This window comes from Helianthus annuus, chromosome 4 (assembly GCF_002127325.2).
Source record: "Helianthus annuus cultivar XRQ/B chromosome 4, HanXRQr2.0-SUNRISE, whole genome shotgun sequence".
NCBI classification, from domain to species: Eukaryota; Viridiplantae; Streptophyta; class Magnoliopsida; order Asterales; family Asteraceae; genus Helianthus; species Helianthus annuus.
In genome coordinates, this window is record NC_035436.2 from 74,037,842 (window position 1) to 74,056,265 (window position 18,424).

The 18,424-nt window shown below is 34.9% G+C and overlaps 1 non-coding gene across 1 annotated transcript; it reads left to right on the top strand.

Annotated features, from left to right (window-relative positions):
* The first annotated feature begins 8,939 nt into the window (after positions 1 to 8,939).
* TRNAL-UAG lies at positions 8,940 to 9,019 on the top strand. Its single transcript has one exon. It is a non-coding gene; the product is annotated as a tRNA-Leu (tRNA).
* Positions 9,020 to 18,424: the final 9,405 nt, after the last annotated feature.

Here is an 18,424-nt window from a genome sequence, read left to right on the forward strand (position 1 = left end):
CCTAGAACTTTCCTCAATTTTCGTTTTCTTAGGCTTGGGTTTCTCGAGAGATAAAGCATTGAATTCTATAGGTTCTTCTATGTCTGGTATATACCTATTGAAATCTTTGGAAACCTCTATTCTTACTGGATAGAGATTTAAATTCTGAAGGGCGTCAGACAAGTCACTCATGCTGTTTAGCAAAATACACACAATTACTAAGTTTAAAATTCATAAAAAAATTTATAGAAAAACTTTTAAATATTATTTCATACTAGGTAACTACCAAAATAACTGAAATTTAAAACACACTAGGTTTTATTTGTAAATTTATTTATTTACTGAATAAGATTTCTAGACTGTAGATAATGAAGGTGCTAAAACTTGGGTCAGATTTGTGTTAATCGCTACATTGGCTAGCATATAAAGATCTGCCCATACTGTACACAATTAGTCAGATAATAAAACACATAATCATAAAATAGCAATTAGAAATTCCTAAGTATTTCTCAATTACTTTAATAGGCTAAAATCAATAGTAAGCTTAAATCAGTGGCTCTGATACCACCTTTTTCTGTCACGGCCCCCGACCCGGTTTGACCCGTTTCAGGAGCCGCGGGACAGAAATCCCGTGGTATTTAATTTAGGCGACAGCGGAAGTCTTTTAAAACAGGATCTTTCAATATTTAAAACTACCCGTTTACATAATTTAGGGATAAAACCCCCGGTAATTTACAATCATTTGATTTCACTGGAAATCTTTTATTTTACAAAACATGTTTCTTTATTTTATCATGAGCCACTTTCTTAAGCTTGTAGTGCTTCACGGCACCTTTCCTGGATCATAACAGATCACCTGAAACATGTTTGAAAAGGGTTTTGTCAGCGGGAAATACTGAGTGAGTTCATTCATGTTTTTATAAAATGACCCGTAGTCATAAAATTACAGCATAAGAGCGATTACAATGGTTTATATCTTATATTTATCTGGCGCCATGTCACAATGGTGACATGTCACAATGGTGACGATGGTCATACCACTATTAGGTCAATGAACCCAAATAGTGATGATTATCCCTAGTAAGTTAATGAACCTAACTGGGAGAAAATTAGTAATGTGCACAATACCCCACTAGCCAGTGATTCAAGATATCCATGACTTAGTCCCTGTAATTATAACTTCTGAAAATAATTTGGAGTATTGTAAAACAGTTGATAAAAAGAGAATGACTCACATTGCAGATTTAACGAGCAGAGTATAAGCCTACTGATTAGCCTTGATTAACCTAATCTAATTCACAATACACGCAAACGGGGTTAGTAACTAATACAGCAGTTACGTCAATTCACGAGATCAAACCCTCACAACGATTAACAAAGTGCAATACTTAACAATTCAGTTGATTCACAACGAATGATAGAGTATAGCCCGATTTCGGACAGCACTCAAACATTCAAGTCGAAATCACGATGAATAACAAAGTATAAGCTCAATTTGAGCAGCACTCAAACAATAGTTGGATAGTTTCAATCGATCGGACGTTGAATCGTAATAGCGATCGAGTTATTACCCTGATTGCGGCAGCGATTCGTGATTCGTGTGTGTTGTTGGACTGTTCCTACGATAACTCAGCGTACGTTTGGAATTTTTACGTCGTTTCAGTGTCAGAATTCAAGTCCCAAGGCCCTCTATTTATACTGGATTTTTGCATCTCCCGCGTGTCGCGGAAGAATACGTGGCCTGTGCCGCGTGTCGCCTGGGGTGACAAAGTAGGGTAGGGTAGCCCCGTCACCTGCATAGCCTTGCTGAGTTGCTTGTACGATGAATTTCAATTTAGACAGCGTTTTCGGAGGATAATTATCAATTAGGGTTTAACCCCCCTTGAGTTTTAGGGGCCCTGATCCTAATTCCAATTGTTATGAAAATTTTAGGGTTTATGCGGAATTACTTGGGTTTCTCAATTAGGGTTTCCTTACTAGACAATTAGCATAATAAGTATTGATTTTAGTGAGAGTTGTTACAGACATCGCGTTAAACAACTGAAATTCCATCAATTCCGACCCGTTCTAACGGCCGGGAACCAGCCCGTTCCATCAGATCTGGCCGTTCTTGACGGTTTTTCCATGTTTAACCCGAAATCACACAACACTTTGATTAGATACATAGATTCTAGGTGAGATGGTTATAAAAACATGTGAAAATCACTCAGATCTGAGTTGTTCATGGTGAATTGAGGTCATACTTTGAGGTTCATATGAACTCTTGATGACATCATCTTAGAACATCTCAAATCAGTAGATTTCACGGTTAAAAGTTGATTTTTAAAAGATAGAAAGGTGTAGGATTGAGTGTAGATCATAGAAGTACAAGATTTAGGTTGAGATCTTACCGGATTCGCGAGAAATCGAGAGAAAATGGCCCCAAAGCGTGCTGGTAGAGTGGGAGCTGTCACATCACTGTTCAAGTGATATGACATATGCTATTTATAGGCAAGAGAGGAGAGAAGGCGGTGCAGTGTGTTGGATCGGATAGTTGTCCGATCGGATGGCCATTCAATCAAACGCCTCCGGTGAGCTGAGTTTTGGCGTTCCGTTTCGATCGTTAAGCGTTGCGATAGTTTGGGTACGCATTTTCATCAACATTTTTGTATACTTAGTATAATTAGTCACATTGGGCTGTATATACATATCCATATTTCATATCCTGCGATAATCGAGTCACGCGTGCCTGCGAGTGCGCTTTTGAGTATTGAGTTGCACTGCGACACATCACGGCTATCAAGGAGGGTAGAATTGGTCCTCACTTGACATCTTCGTGGTTGTCAGCAAGTACAATGTGATGTGATAGCGATAAAATATGCGTAATATGCGAAAATACTGCGAAATAGCAGTGTATGCGATATAGCTACATTATGATCCGAATCTCTTGTGCTAGGCGTAACGAGTATAACGAGCAGTAACAACGCACGAACGTGCGGGTTGTTACAAAAGGAGGTTACGTGATGAAACATAAAAAAGGAGGTGATGGAGTGCGTGCGGTAAAGAGCAAGAGTTGGCAAGATCAACGATAACAGTGACGGTTGATACTGATGACCATATGGTTGTATTCAGATTCAACATAGGGTATCCAATATAGCGTGCCATTAGGTGTAGAATGTACAATAGTTGTAATTATTCTTGTAGTGTAGAATGTACAACACTTGTAATTGTTCATGTATACATAAAAAGTAAAACATATAACATTCTAATTAATAAGGTATATGGTGTCTGTACACACTTGTTCAACATTTATCCGGTGATGATTACGGGGCGTTGGTAATGTGATGCACATGTGCATAACATTATGTACTGATGGTTAACAGTTTATTTGTGATTATCATGGATTGTTATCAACATAATGCACATGTGCATGATTTATGTAATATATGAAAATAAAAGTAATGAATGTAAAAAAATAACAGTTATTTGTTTAATGTTTATTAGTGATGATTATTGGGTGTTAATAATGTGATGCATATGTGCATAATTATGTACTGTTGGTTAACAGTTTATTTTTTTTGATGATTATAGATGGTTGGCAACATAATGCACATGTGCAGGATTACATGATGTATGAAAATATAACTAACTTATGTAATAAACCAATTGCCTGTTTAATGTTTAATGATAAAAAAGAAAAGGGTTAATAATTAAACTTGGATTATGGTGTATTGGTAAAATAATAAACATTATGATTGTAAATAAATGTGATCTACTTAATGAGAGAATAATGAAGCATGTAAGTGTAAACATGAAAAACACTTTAAGGATATAATAATGAATCATGTGAGTGTAAACTTCGAAACACATATAAATGTATAATGCCTTTAATCTCAAAACGTATGAATTGCAACTCTAGTTGATCTAAATTTGTAGATGTTGTTGCGGTTGATGTTAAGGTGGTATCACAGGAGATTGAGTGTTCAGAAACGATGGCATTGTCTGCTTATACACAAGGGTCAACAACTCGAACCAACCACCGATGACTAAGATCACCCACAGGGTGAAAATGACCTGCATGTCCACAAGTTTTTTTTAATGGCCAATATAAAATTATTCATAACATTTAGCAAGGTGCTACACCATAATTACATCCACCAACAGAAGGACAACTCATACAACAAAAAACAAACAGAATACTATACTAGAAATACATCAAAATTGTTCTAGGCCGCCCAAGTTAAACTCACCTCCTTTGATCTATTTTTAACCATAACTAACTCATGTTCTTGATCTCCTCGACTACCTTCTGCACCGACAATTGACTTTGATTAAAAACCATCTCGTTCCTCATTCGCCAAACGTTCCAGAGGTAGACGCCGCATAAATCGCCTTTTTTCTTTTTTGCAGACCCTTGGACAAGAATATGATATTCCAGCAAATCTTTGAGACTGAAGATAAATGCAGTCGGGCCTTTGCACCATTGAGTAATTACAGACCAAACTGTTTGAGCGAATTGACATGAAATGAATTTATGTTCATATGTTTCTGGGGAATCGCTGCAGAAAACGTAGCAGTTTGACTGTGTTTAGATGCCTCTTGCGTTAAGTGCCGCCTTTGTTGGGAGTCTCTCGACTAAGGCTATCCACCCGACGAAACTAACTTTTTTAGGTGTCCAATTCAAATACCTGCTCGAGAACCTCCTTATTATAGGTTTGTAGCCTAGACTTAACTCCGAACAGAAAAGTCTCCCGACGTGCTCAAACCGCAAACTCATAAATCTTTTCAAGTCTCTCCCAGTAGTCATTTCCATTAATTATAAGCAGGCCTAATTGATCTGGTCCATCACAAGGAGAGCAATAGCATCACAAATTTATTGAGACAATGTAATGTCAGGAAACTTTGGAGGAGACCTATCAAAATTAAAGGTAAATCAAGCAAGAATATTGAAATTTTAATTTGTTAGGAAACAATTGGTTAGCCTGTATATGGAGTTATAGATACCAAGGTAATCAATTCAATTGTTAACAAAAGAATACAAATTGGACTGCAAGAACAATATGGCCAGAGTAAGTATTAAAAAGTGGCACAAAATGGAAGAAGATGGTAGCCTATCCTCTCAAACAGAAGCTATATGACAGTTGCAGAAACAAAAAATGGAAGAAGATGCAATAGCTGTATCAACTAAGTATCTCGCTTATGGATTTACCGTTAGAGCTGATGGGTTCATCGTCGGAGGAGGAGTATTCGATGTGGTTATCGTCGGATGAGAAATTTTCGTTGTAGTGGTTGGGTGATATTAATGTCGATTATGTAGACGTGAATGCACCATGAATGCCGCTGTGAACGTCGCCGGTGAACACCACTAGTGAATGCCGCTGGTGAATGTCGTGAACGCCACCGGTGAACACCACCGGTGAGTACCGCCGGTGAATGCCGCCGGTGAATGTCGTCGTGAATGTTGGTCATACCATATTAGGGTTCGTAAGAGAGAACAGTGGTTATTATATATATAAATGAAAGTCCGTAATTCATTACAAATATTAGACAATTGCACTTTCATTTACACTACCACGTGTAATACACTACTTTTTACGTTAACAATATTAGAAATGCACATGTGCATCTATATGTATCAATATGAAATAAGATGTGTTGGTACACTACTTTCTCTTTCATCTATCATTCCATCCATAATACACAAACATGCACATGTGCATTTTTGTCATTTATTTGACAAATTACGTAATTCATTACAAATATTAGACAATTGCACTTTCATTTACACTACCATATGTAATACACTACTTTTTTTAGCCCATGACTTTATAGCCTAGTGGCATCTTGGGGGTGGGATAAGGCTTTGGGACCAATAGGTCCTGGGTTCTATTCTCATAAGGGGGTTTTTCCCATATTTATTGGGTTTCCTCCTGAATTGGTGTATAGGCATCATGCCTAGTGGAGATGGATATGATCGGGTGGTTCCGCTGGTGGCACGATGATACTCTAGTGGTCCGTCAGTGATCCAAATTTGCCGTTAAAAAAATACATTACTTTTTACATTACCAATCTTAGAAATGCACATGTGCATCTATATGTATCAACATGAAATAAGGTGTTTTGGTACACTACTTTGAATACACTTTCCCTTTCATCTATCATACCATCCATAATACACTACCATTACCTTCTACCATCCATAATACAATACCATTATCTCCTACCATCAATAATACAATATCATTACCAATATTTTCACTTTATTACATGTATATCAACACCATTTATACCATCCAATCAACATATTACATCATAAATTGACAACTATAACCAAACCATCAACCACTAGATATAACTAACCAAAAAACATGTATATGGACCTACTTCTCCATTCAAAATCACAAACTTTTTGTACCAAAACACGTTATATCATGGTTATACATAATGATGCACATGTTCATTTTGAACATTGGTAATGTAAAAAGTAGTGTATTACGGATGGTATTGTAAATTAAAGTGCAATTTTCTATTACTGATAACGTATTACGGAATTTGTCGAAGTAATGATACATATGCACATGTGCATGGATAACTGTTACTCGAAAAAAAAAAGTTTTTTTTTTTTTTTTTTTTTTTTGCTAACTAAATATAGCGATTTTTTTTTAAATATTTAAAAAAAAATTTTTTGAGTGCTTTTTGATTTTTTTAGATTTTATTTTGTGTTCACATTGGTTCTTGCGTTTCTCGCAATAAGGGTGGTTCTCAAATGAACCTTACCCAAATGAACCTTACCATATATATATATATATATATATATATATATATTGTTGACGAATGCTTATGAATAGTAACATTATTCTGGATTTGCTAGAATCCGGTTTAGTATCGCCGGAGAAGGATCAAAAAGCGGGCTTCATATATTTTTTTTTTATTTTTTGAAAGTTTTGCAATTTGGCAAAGTAAGTCCCTGTAGTTCTTATGTTTATAAAACAGATTTTGTAAATTGAATTTTCTCTTGTATTGAACTGGATAGGTATGGCATTTTAGACCTTCTAGTTATTAAAGAGTATTTTTGTCATTTTAGTAAGATTTAACAAGGTTTGGACTTAGTACTCAACATTGTGACAAATTATAACGTTAATAACTAATTTTGTAACAAAAAAAACTTATAGTACCCGATATTGGAACTTTACAGAAACCAAAAGTACCAGCGGTATAAATTTTTCTTGGAATTCTCTAATTTTTATTGTTTTCAACTTATTTACAGTGATAAGCAACATACTTTAACAAAAAAGCATGTTGTTCTGCTTTATTGACGAACACGTCTTTTTAAAAAGATAATAATAATATAATAATAAATTCTCTCTTGTCAAAATGTTTTTGGAACTGTTTTTCTCATTTGGTATCACCGACATTACATGTTTTGGAACTGTTGGGTTCGACTTTATCAAATAAAAAATTATTAAAGAGTCTCTCTTGTCAAAACCTATACACAAAAGCTTTTCTCATTTGGTATGACCGAGATTAAATATTTTAGAACTGTTGGGTACAAATGTGAATTTCGGACACGACCCGAAAATACGAGACGGAGATAATACGAAATTCACGGATTTGGGTTTAGTCTAAATGGGTTCGGGTCAGTTTCAGGTTGAACCCGCGAACCCGTTTAGTTTAAGGGGTCGGGTTCGGGTCAACCCGATCAGGTTGGTGGGTTGACCCGTTTAACACATTTATATTATATTATATTTTTTACAACTTATTTTATGTCATCAATTAAATAGTGTGTATTTTATGTGATAATTATAACTTAAAAAGAGCAATTGTCATACGATTTTATAATTTAATATAATTGTCTTATATACATTTGTGTTTTTTAAGTAAATTTTAATTTTAATATATTAATTTCAGAAAAAAAAATAAAAAAATTCGGGTTGAATGGGTTGTGTTCGGGTTCATATGTATGATACGATTTTCGGGTTCGGGTTCTTGTAAAATTTTTGGGTTCGGGTCGGGTTGAACCCGTCAACCCGCGAACACGACCTATTTAGCACCCCTACTGTTGGGTTCGACTTTATCAAATAAAAGAAGTTAAGTTAAAAAGTTTGATTAATTGAAGATAAACCAAAGAAAATGTTTTTATATAATTAGTTAAGTATTGTTCATTGTAGTTAAAGCTCACTCTAAATGATATATTTTTTTTATAAACTTCTTATCAAAAGAATATTTATTAACCTAAAATTATTCTCTTAAGTTTTATTAAAATTTACAAATAGTAAAAAAAAATCTATTCATGCTGGTTATTTTAGTTAAGATATAAAAAATATAACTATATGCTTTTAGGTTACTTTTCGAAGATGCATGCTCCATTTGTTATTTAATTAGCATTTGGAGACAATGTTTTAAAAACCGGTTTTTAAGTCAAACTGGGTTGGACTCTAAAATGGTTTAACCGGTTGAACCAGGTTGTATTGGGCGGTTGAACCGGGTTACTAGTTAACCCTATAAATTCCATAAAATACAAATTCATCTAAAAAACAATCTAATCTCAACTAGGATATATGTAACTGTTCATAGTTTTATCGAAAAACAACTATTTTTATTGTAAACTATTAAGCATTTTAAGAATATTTTTATTAGTTATAAACAATATTGTATTGTACGATGTGAGTAACAGTTTCAACAACGATAAAATATTGGAATAGAAGGTACTAGGTTAATTACCGAAGATATGGAAGATCAATATTACCTTAATATCGTATTTTATTAAAATTAAGAAATCAAATCTTAAGATAATGCAAATCGGTTCAACGGTTTGAACCGGTAGAACCGGGTTTACCGCCGGTACATAAGACATACCGTATTCGTGTTTTACCGGCTTTTTTCGTACCAAACTCGTGTCCGATATCCGGTTTAACCGGTATAACCGGCCGGTTCATACCGGTATTTAAAACATTGTTTGGAGAAGCACATAACATCAATAAGACAGTTTGGCCGAGTGGTCTAAGGCGCCAGATTTAGGCTCTGGTTCGAAAGGGCGTGGGTTCAAATCCCACAGCTGTCATCTTTTTAATCTTTTAAACCAAACGTATGATCCGCCCGACCATTTGTAGAAATGAGTTTTACTCGCAGTTCGCAGTCAACATTAGACTGTCAAGGTTGAAGGGAATCCTTAAACGAGTCAAACGTTTAACAAACCGGACCCAAATGTGTGTTGAGTGAAAAATATTTGTGGGAATAGGTTGATGGGTTACAAGTGGGTTGTAAACATGTTAAATGGGTTGATTGGTTGTAACATTTAACAAACGGGTCAATATTTTCAACTCAAGTTTGTTCAAAATCTAACCCTCAATAGAAGATAAACCGTTAAATGAGTCAAATGTTTAACAAACGGACCTAAATGAGTAAACGTTTAACCCATAATATTAAATGAGTCAAACGGATATGTGGTTGTAAACAGGTTGACGCGTTACAAATACGTTGTAAACATGTCAAACAGGTTTGTGGGTTATAACAAATGGGTCATAAACAATTGGGCGAGTCGACATGTTTTATTATACATGTTAAACAAGTCAAGCTAATTAAACGCGTTAAATATGGCCACCAAAAATCGGATTATTTTCATTTAGTGTCATCGATTGCCACCAGATTATAACATTGATTAACAAAGCTGCAGACCAATAAGTATAATCTAGTGTTGATCTTAAAGTCAAATTAATAGCACAAGAACTAACAAAGTTAACTAGCATGTGTTTAGAAATAATCACTTTTAAGAGTAACTAGTTCAAAACCAACAATTGTGTTTTCAATTTGATTGTCTCAATCAAATTCAAGAGAATCTGTTGTGGTTGTCATCGTTGTTGTTTCATCATTTCGTTGTAGTTCTAGTCGTTGTCTTTTTTTTTTTTGGGATCTTATTATTATAGGGTGAAATAATTAGTTTTCAACAATAAACTTAAGAGTACCTAATTCAAAATGATTTTTGCGTTTTGAAATCACATACGATTTAGGGGTGCTCACGGTTTGGTCACAAACGATTTAGGGGTGCCCAGACCAGTCATCAGTTTGATTTTGCGGTTGTTTTTTTTTTTTTCTAAATTTTTGGTCAGTCGGTTTCAAAAATTTCAAACTATAGTGAACGGTTTGGTTTATGGTTTTCACCCAAGACTCGGGGACCGTAAAATTTGGATATATTTTTTTTAGAGTTAAATGCCATTTTACTTCCTGTGGTTTGGGCCATTTGCCCAATTTAGTCCAAAGGTTTGAAACGTTGCCATTTTAGTCTAAATAGTGTCAAGCGTTGTCATTTTAGTCCACTGTGTTAACTCCATCCCTTTATTTTGTTAACTAGAAGGGCATTTCGGTCATTTTAAATGTAATTATGTTAACAAGAAGGGCAATTCGACCATATAAAATGATTGAATTCCCTTCTAGCTAACATAAAAAATGGACGGAGTTAACCCAGTGGACTAAACTGGCAACGCTTAAAACTATTTGGACTAAAATGACAACGGTTCAAACCTTTGGATTAAACTGGTAAAATGGCCCAAACCACAGGGACTAAATGACATTTAACTCTTTTTTTTTTTTCATTTTCAAATTGAGTTAATTACTGTTTTCGTCCCTGTGGTTTATTAAAAATCACTATTTCAGTCCATTAGTTTAAAAATTGCGATTTCAGTCCCTGTGGTTTCACTTTTGTAACCATTTCAGTCCCTGTGGTTTCACTTTCGTAATAATTTCAATCCATTTATTCTATTAGTACAGGGACTGAAATGGTTACGAGGTAGACTGAAATGGTTACGAAAGTGAAACCACAGGGACTAAATCGCAATTTTTAAACTAATAGACTGAAATAGTGATTTTTGACAAACCACATGAACGAAAATAGTAATTAACTCTTTCAAATAATTTGTATTGCATATATTTTCAAATAACAAAACTGGCCAATATTAGTCACTCCACACCTCCATTTCGCGATTGTCCATCTTCCTACTGTTCTTGTCATTCACCCTTTTTTTTCCTGCACTATTTATCTATATATATTAAAGGAGTGTGCCATGGCCACGACCGTCGTCTGCCCTCATGGTGGCTGTGAAGCTACGGAGGTGGAGGGATTCCGGTGACTAATGGTTTGAGGTTTAAACTCTTGGTGAGTTGGGAATTAGGTAACCAACTAGATCTGATTCAAGCTAATTAGGTGAAGTTGAAGAAAATTATCTCGACAACCTACCTTTAAGCAATTACTCGATGAGTACTCAGCCTCCTAGATCTTCTTTTACAACATTGTTTATCATAACACAACATATGATTGAAAATAAATTAATATAGGCATTATTGTATGTTTATAATTATTCAGAAATTGGATGAAAATTAATTATATTTATATTTTAATACTAACGAGTTTTTAGGGTTTGTGCGTTGCGACAGGACTGTTAAATTACTTATTAGCATCGGACGACTTTTTTATTATTTTCTTATAGATAACATAAATAACATTAACAGTAAAATTATTTGAGAAAGAAGGAGGTGTTGCCACATGACATTAATTGGAAATATGAAATATTGGCATCCTCACTATTATTATTACTATATTAAATCGTAAACAAAAAAAAATCGGTGTATAATTTAAATAATGATAAACATTTATCATGTTAATTTGAATCATTTTTCGAGTACTATTCGTGTAGAGAAAAATGAAAAACGCGCTGTTATATTTTAACTTTACATCTTTATTTATAAACTTGACTAGATTATAGACCCATGCATTAAAAGATGATGTGCCATGAAAGCGATTTGATTATGTAATCTGTGGAAAACATTATAAAATTGATGTATTCTTATTATCATATGATAATTCTACAACTAACTTAAATCTATCATAAAAACCGGCCTATATATTTTAATTACGTAACACTAAAAATACCACGGGTTGAATACTAAAAATATAAAATACATAAATATATGCATTAAGTATAATATTGTATATAAATAATATTATTTTCTATTATTATGTATCTCTAAATATTACTTTTAAAGTAAATGAAAATTAGTTAATTACTAGTTTTCTTTTAACGTCGCGTGTTGCGACGAAACAGAGCAAATGATAATATAAAACAAACATGATTTGAAAAATAAAGCATTTTGTTTAGAAAGCCAAACCATTAGAACGGTTCAGTTTATCGTCGTATCGTTTTATGATACAAAATAATATTTTATTTAGAGTACAACTTCGTTTTTAACAAAACTTATAACAGAATGTCGGGGAAAAAATTAAGCACAACTACGTGCTTAAGTTTTTAGAAAAAAATTTATGAACGGAAATTATTAAAGAAATATCAAATTAATCGATAAATTAATATATGTTCTAAATAGGAAAAAAAAGAACTATTAAAAAAATGGTATAGGAAATATATGATTTTAAAAAAGGGAAAAAACATAAAAATATGTTATTAAAAGTAAATATAATAATAAACTATTATAATATATTAATAAACTATACATTTGGGGATTAATCGATGAGATTAGGCATGTAGTCAAAGCAGCTAGACCTCAAACTATAGAAGAAGCTGTAGAACTAGCAAACACCTTGACTGATGAATTAGCACGTACACGAGAAGAGGACCAGAGGAGAAACCTAGCTCAAAGGCTTACCCAAGAATTTCGTTATGGTAATTCCAACCGTGGGAAAGATGTAGGTTCTACCTTTGCACCTTATTACAAGGCCTGCAAGAAAAAGCATTCAGGAAGATGCTCCACCTACTGCAATTTTTGCAAGATACCATGACACAAGGAAGAAGATTGTAGGAAGAAACCTAATAATGGAATGTGCTTCAACTGTGGAGAAAAGGGCCATATCAAGCCGAACTGTCCGAAACTAGCTCCAGCCATGAATAACAAGACTACTAAAAATGCTAGAGCATTTGTGCTGACCGCAGAAGAAGCAAAGATGATTCCGGACGTGATTGCCGGTATGTTTTTAGTTAATGATGTTTTTGCTAATGTATTATTTGACTCTGGTGCAAACCAAAGTTTTATTAATACTTCATTTTGCAAGCTTCTCAATCAACCATTAACTAAACTCCCACAAGAATGTCTAGTAGAGACAGCAAATGGGGAAACCATTAAGATTTCCGAAATCTTGTAGGGAGCAAGAATAAACTTTTTAAATCAAAAGTTTATTGCAAACCTTTACCCAATGAATCTGGCAAGATTTGATGTTGTATTAGGAATGGATTGGTTAATAGCCAATAAAGCCAGTATTTTACGTGATCAAAAAACAATCCAGGTAATTTCACCAAAGGGTGAAAAGATCACAATTAAGGAGATAAACCATCTAGATCCACAAAATTCATCTCTGTGATGAAAACAGCTAGTTATATAAGAAATGGATCATTAGTGTATTTGATTTCTATAATCACTAACACTAAAGGAAAAGAACTGAAAGATATTCCAGTAGTATCCCAGTTTCCAGATGTGTTTCCAGAAGAATTACCAGGGTTACCACCGGACAGAGAAGTTGAATTCAGAATCCATCTGCTACCAGGAACAGCGCCAATTGCCAAAGCACCTTACCGTTTGGCTCCAGCAGAAAGGCAAGAGTTAAAGAAACAGTTAGACAAACTGTTGGAGAAAGGATTCATACAACCAAGTTCATCACCGTGGGGAGCACCGATCTTATTCGTTAAAAAGAAAGACGGATCAATGCGTATGTGCATTGACTACCGCGAATTGAACAAGGTCACGATTAAAAATCAGTATCCATTACCGAGAATCGATGATCTGTTCGATCAGTTGCAAGGAGCTCGATTTTTCTCTAAAATTGATTTACGATCAGGATATCATCAATTAAAGGTATAGGAAGAGGACATTCCTAAGACCGCATTTAGAACAAGGTATGGCCATTATGAATTTACTGTCATGCCATTTGGTTTAACCAATGCCCCAGCCGCATTTATGGACATTAGGGGTGTGCATGGGTCGGTTTGGTTCGGTTTTTACTATTAACCATAACCATAACCGCTAGTTCGGTTATGGAGTTTTGGTAACCATAACCATAACTAAACTTCGGTTATGGTTAATCGGTTATGAAATCGGTTATGGTTCGGTTTTGGTTAATTTCGGTTAAGTAACCAAGCAAGGTTTGAAATAAATAGGGTTATGCACGATTTGAACTTAGCTTGACCCTATTTTATAAGATAACGGAGACTAAACTTTTTGGTTAAATTACCAATTTGGGATTCTTTTTAATAAGGTAATTCTCAAACAAACAAAAAATTATGGACATCACACCTTAGTTCTTTATTAAAATAAATGGCATCTACATCAAGATCATTTTGTTACTAACATACTTTTATTTTAGTAAAAACCTTCTATATGGTTTTGTAAAACACAAATCCATTATATAAAGTTAGCATTACAAGTTTGGTTCGGTTTCGGTTATATCGGTTAACCAAAGCTTCATAACCATAACCATAACCGATTGAGCGGTTATACAAAGTTTCATAACCATAACCATTGGTTATATTGGTTATCGGTTATTAGTGGTTCGGTTATGTCGGTTATGGTTTGGTTGTCGGTTATGGTGGTTAATTTGCTCACCCCCTAATGGACATGATGAACCGAATATGTAAGCTATATTTGGATAAATTCATAATTGGTTTTATAGATGATATTCTCATTTACTCTAAAAGTAAAGAGGAACATGCCAAGCATTTGCACGCACTTCTAAGCTTATTGAGAAAGGAAAAGCTTTATGGTAAGTTTTCAAAATGTGAATTTTGGTTAGAAGAAGTGCAGTTTCTTGGACATTTAGTCAATCATGAAGGAATTCATGTGGATCCCACAAAGATTGAGGCAATTACCAAATGGAAAACCCCTGAATCACCAACCGAGGTTAGAAGTTTGTTAGGATTGACCGGTTATTATAGAAGGTTTATTCGAGATTTTTCTAGAATAGCCATTCCTTTAACTAAGCTAACATGTAAATTTGTTAAGTTTGAATGGAGACCAAAACAAGAAGAAGCCTTTAGAATTCTTAAGCAAAGGTTAACCAACGCACCCATACTAGCATTACCAGAAGGAACTGAAGACTTTGTAGTCTATTGTGACGCTTCTAAGTTAGGTTATGGATGTGTGTTGATGCAACATCAAAAGGTTATAGCCTATGCCTCTAGACAACTTAAGAATCATGAAGAAAATTATTCAACCCATGATTTGGAACTAGCAGCCATAATTTTTGCCCTTAAGATTTGGAGACATTACCTTTACGGTAGTAAGTTTACCATTTTCACCGATCATAAGAGTTTAAGGTATGTCTTCGGGCAAAAGGAGTTCAATATGAGACAAAGACGCTGGATGGAAATTCTTAGTGATTATGATTGTAATATCCAGTATCATGCAGGAAAGGCAAATGTGGTAGCTGATGCTTTAAGTCGAAAGTATCATGAAAAGCCAAAAAGAGTATGTTCTCTTAAGTTAAACCTGCAGGTAGATTTAAATGAACAGATTAAAGAAGCACAAGAATCGGTAATCAAGGATGATACTGAAAAGTTAAAAGGAATGATTAAAGAATTAGAGCATGGAACCGATGGAATTTGGAGATTCCATAAGAAAAGAATGTGGATACCTAAATTAGGAAACCTTTACCATTACATACTAGAAGAAGCCCATAAATCTAAGTATACGATGCATCTTGGAAGTGATAAGATGTATCAAGACTTAGGAAAGAATTTTTGGTGTATAGGAATGAAAAAGGATATAGCCGTTTATGTTTCTAAATGTTTAACTTGTTCACAGATCAAAGCTGAACATCAGAAACCCTCAGGATTGTTGCAACAGTTAGAGATGCCAGTATGGAAATGGGAATTGATAACAATGGATTTTGTTACCAAATTACCCAAGACCAGAAAATGTAATGATACAATCTGGGTGATTGTAGATAGGCTAACTAAGTCAGCTCATTTATTACCAATGAAGGAAACTTTCAGTATGGAACAGTTAGCTAAGTTGTATGTAAATGAAATAGTTTCATTACATGGAATTCCTTTATCAATTGTTTCTGATAGAGATAGCTGTTTTACCTCTCATTTTTGGGCAAGTTTCCAAAAGGCAATGGGAACCAAGTTGAATCTAAGCACCGCTTATCATCCTCAAATGGACGTGCAAAGCAAAAGGACAATTCAGACAATCGAAGATATGCTTAGATCTTGTATAATTGATTTCGGAAGTAATTGGGACGATCACTTACCCCTGATAGAATTTTCTTACAATAACAACTATCATACCAGTATCCATGCTGCATCATTCGAAGCACTTTATGGAAGAAAGTGCCGAACGCCAGTCTGTTGGGCAGAAATTTGAGAAAAGCAACTATCTGGACCCGAGATAGTACAAGAAACAACCGACAAAATTTTTCAAGTCAAGGAAAGACTAAAAGCAGCACGTGATCGACAAAAGAGTTATGCTGATAACAGGCGGAAACTGTTGGAATTTCAAGTAGGTGACAAAGTTTTATTAAAGGTCTCTTCTTGGAAAGGAGTGGTAAGATTCATCAAAAGGGGAAAGCTAAGCCCCAGGTATGTTGGACCTTTTAAGATTATTAGAAGAATCGGAACTGCCAGAGGAAATGGCAGGAATACATGATGTATTTCATGTATGTAATCTCAAGAAATGTTTAGCTGATGAATCACTGGAAGTACCTCTTAAGGACATAGAGGTAAATGAGCAGTTAAAGTTTGTGGAAAGGCCTCTACAGATTGAAGACAGAAAAGTCAAGAATCTCAAACACAAGAGATTAGTTCTGGTCAAAGTGAAATGGGATTCCAAGAGAGGATCGGAGTACACTTGGGAGCTTGAATCGAAAATGCAAAGGAAATACCCGCACCTATTCCAGTAGACCTCGAGGATGAGTTCTAAAAAAAGGTGGGGAGGATATAACAACCCTCCAAAACATTTTTCGACACCTCTAATATATTTAAAGTGTCCTTATATGTCTTAAAATACACCCCACATGCTAAAACTGAGCCCTAAATACCTTATATAATTAAAAATTAAATAAAAACAAGGAAATGGGGTCGCTCGCGGGCCGTGAAGGCCTTGCCTTCAGGCTACGCGGGGCGCGACAGATAAGCGATCAGGCAGCACCCGATGCTGCCACGTGTCAGGCAATGTGTTGAGGCTACGACTGCTGACTGGTCATAGCTAGGCCCTACAACCCTACGTTGGGGGCCACGAAGGACTATCCTTCGGCTTACGCGGGCCGCGAGGGAGTCCGAGATCAGCACTATAAATAGAAGGCATCGGCTGTTTAGTTGAAATTGTTCACAACAACTTTCTCTCTCGAATTTATATAGTGTAGGCACTATTCTCGGGCATAATACCCCCCTAAATAACGAAGTTCTGTCCCGTTGTAAGTATCATAACCCCGGTTACGTATTAGATACGCTACCCGATCGATCCAGGGTTCCGTAACGGCTATCGTGGTTCTGCCTGACGTAGTCGTTGGAATGCCGTCTCGGGGAGGGTATTACTAATGTAAATATTGGGTTATTATACTAACGCGTGTGCATTTGTGTATTTAATAGATAATCACCAGGAAATCCTTAAGGAAAACCCTAAGACAGCAATGTGAGTGATCTCCTTTTTGTAAACCTTATTGCAAACTATTTTTACAAAACCTCAAAACAATTAATATTATATTAAACAGAGATTGAGTATTTGTATTCTACAATATCGTCAGTATGTTGGGGTTTTGTATACAAAATTTGTTACTACATTGTGAGTAGTAACATAACCACAAGTCGGGTTGACAGTACCGTGGGTGGTCATTAAAGTAGATGGAAACAAATGTAATTGCGCAACCGCCCTCAATACTGTACAATGGTTTTAGTTAACTTGATTAAACTGAGATTCACTCACCAGTATTTCCCACGGAAAAAATGTTTTTAAACGCGTTTCTGGTAACAAAATGTGAAATCCAAATAGAAGCCAGCTGGACAGCACTGAAGGCTTGAAAAAATGGCTATAAACTTACCTAAAATAAAAGAGATGTTTTTATTAAATAAAATAGGGTTTATCCCTATAAAAACGTGTGTACTTAAAACTTGGGATTTCCCACATGTTTAATATTATAAAGTGTGGTATTTTACTCTGATAAAAATATTTCCTAACTACGGTCCTAATGTAAATTCCGCTGCCAAAATGATAAACACCGATACCACTAAAACTGGTCGCGGCCACCCGTTCCCGGGTAATTAGGGGACGAAGGTTGCGACAGGGCTATTCCCAATGGATAAATGTAGTTACATAGAATATGAAATGTTAAAGATACCATCTAATAAAGAAAATAGAATTAATTATTTAAAAAATATATCAACTGATAAATAAAATATAAATTGTTTTTTAAAAAAGAAACAAAAAAGAATATTCTATAAGATACCTCAAATTTAATTCCCAAATTGTTTTATTA